The sequence below is a fragment of the Frieseomelitta varia genome, unplaced genomic scaffold, assembly GCF_011392965.1.
Source record: "Frieseomelitta varia isolate USP_RPSP 00005682 unplaced genomic scaffold, Fvar_1.2 scaffold_248, whole genome shotgun sequence".
Classification (NCBI taxonomy): Eukaryota; Metazoa; Arthropoda; class Insecta; order Hymenoptera; family Apidae; genus Frieseomelitta; species Frieseomelitta varia.
In genome coordinates this window covers 503970-506317 of record NW_025109977.1, presented here as the reverse complement: position 1 = coordinate 506317, position 2348 = coordinate 503970, and the positions used below count along the sequence as shown (strand labels likewise).

At 36.4% G+C, this 2348-nt stretch overlaps 1 protein-coding gene and 1 long non-coding RNA gene across 2 annotated transcripts in view; one reads left to right on the top strand and one right to left on the bottom strand.

Annotated features, from left to right (window-relative positions):
* The window catches only part of LOC122528258, a 136989-nt gene that overhangs the window by 97171 nt on the left and 37470 nt on the right, over nt 1-2348 (top strand). The window lies entirely within an intron of this gene.
* The window catches only part of LOC122528260, a 13242-nt gene continuing 13075 nt past the window's right edge, over nt 2182-2348 (bottom strand). Inside the window, exon 3 of the long non-coding RNA XR_006306521.1 lies at nt 2182-2197. This is a non-coding gene — a long non-coding RNA (uncharacterized LOC122528260). The remainder of the gene's footprint in view (nt 2198-2348) is intronic.

Genomic DNA, 2348 nt, shown 5'->3' with positions numbered 1-2348 from the left:
CTATCCAGTGATATACCGACGAGTTAAGAAAAAAAAAGCGAAGAATTATCGTATACGGTTTAGTCACTCGTTATGGTCCGCGAACCAGTTGCCAGCGCAAGTGGTTGAAGAAGATTCGCGAACGGGCTGGCGAAAAACGAGCGCTTTTCGAAAAATTCGAAAATTCAGAATTTGTTCCAAGAATGGAGACGGAATGCTCGCTTGCAAGGTATATTTTTCCACGATTGGTCGATCGTTCTTTCGTTGCCCTATTATCTTAGAGTCGCGTTGCGCGCCGGCTCGAGCCAAGTCGCAGGCTGGAATTTAATGAATGCCGTTTAAGGAAAGAAAGGGGCAACTGAACTGTGCACTATTGACCCAGGTCGAGAATCGCCTGCAGGTAATCGCGATACTCCCCTCCTCTCGTGCCCCTGCTAGAACCAACGTACTCGCGCATTTATTTCCCGTACACGTGCCACGTACCCTATTGCTACTTGTTATATTAACCGCCGCTACAAAAATATCCTATATCGCGATGGTCGTTATCACTCGATGTGTGATGGCTCTTTAATGTTTCAGACGACGCCGACTTTTCGCTTCTTCCTTTGAAAATAATCATTTCACGCCACTTTGTGGTGACGGAGCGTTACGAAAGCCGAATAATTGAGCTAAATATACCGGGTGTCCTGAACTTAAACGGCGAAACTTCGAGGGTTCGAAGGTTTACACGTAAAAGAGGAGGAAAAAGTGTTGTATAAAATTCGATGCCAAAAACTTGTATAATTGTAATATATATAAATAAATAGTAACGTACTTTTCATTACAGTACACAGATGGTGTTGAATGTACGTCTTTCTTTCACGTGCTAATAATTTCGTGTTATTAATCATGTATCATGTTATTAATCATATATAAATAAAGTAAATACAATACAATGAAATAATACGACAAAAGATATGATAAGTAAATACAGTAAAAAATAATTTTTGACTTACCAAACTTGATATCAATGAATAACAACACTATATAACATTGTATAAGGTCGACAACAATAAAATTCTCCGTGTAAAATTACTTTTGTCGAAATGAACCTTTTCTTTTCAAGTAAAAATGGTAAAGTTAGCAGAAATCGTAAGAAAGGCGAAGCTATGCTATTTCACACGTACAATATTTGTTCATAAGTCTGTACAAGGCGTTTCCCAACAAACTTTATATAACATTTTCTTCTTCTTTCTACGTGTAGATCTCGTCAAGCCCTCGCCATTCGTGTTTGGGACACCGCGTGCATTTTCATCGTGTACTCGTTGTAAATAGCTAGAACTACGATTAAAGTAAAAAATATTTGCACCGATGAAATTAAAGTGCAAGGTGCAAGAAACAAAAATAATAATAAAATAAAAAGAGAATAAATAATAAACAAAATAAAAATAATAAATAATGAACAAAAATAATAATAAAATAAAAAAAGTTAATAAATAAAAATAACAACAAGATGAAAAAGTTAATAAATAAAAATAATAATGACAAAGTACACGAGCTCCTATCAATATATTTTATTAAAAAAACCACTCGAAATACTAAAACTAACACTCGAATCAAAAAACACACTGCTATAAATGTACAAAATTTTCAGAGAAGATTGCTAATTTTGACCAATGGTACACGAGCTTTTATTAATATATTTTATTAAAAGTCACTCAAGTATCTAAAAACAGACTGTTGTAAATACGTGTAAGATTTACATTTGCAGAAAATAATAAATTGGTCGAATTTTGGCCATTTTGGTAGTTCCAGCGTTAAATGCAACGTCCTACATATATATATGTACACACAGAGAGAACATGTTCCTCTGCAGCACGTTTCGATAGATGATCTTGAATGCCTAATGGGCACGTTCGTACACCAGGAACGCGATCGAGCTATAGAACTCGAACTGCTAACCACGAGGAACACGTCGTCCAATAGGTCGACGTACGCGAAACTGTGTACAACCTGTCAACGCTTTCGTGTCATGCCTTGTTAGCGCTTGTTCCACATGACACGAGGTCGACCGACGATTCTGCATTTTTTTAAAGAAAAATCTATCCGGATCGTGACAGACCTGGACGGCTCTCTGCTTGGATAAAAAATACGTAAATGGGACGGAACGTTCGTTCGTTTATTTATTTAACGAACTAAGAACGAGAGAACGTGGAAGGTTCGTTTAACTCGTTCGAGACTTAAATTACACACGTGAGTGTATTTCCTAGCTAAAAAAAGACGAGTTACAGGTAACGATCTTGAGTTACTAGTTATTAGTGAAGATAACATCGTTTTCGAGTAAAGTGAAGCTTTAAAAAAAATCGTCTTTAAAATAATTCTTCACCTTC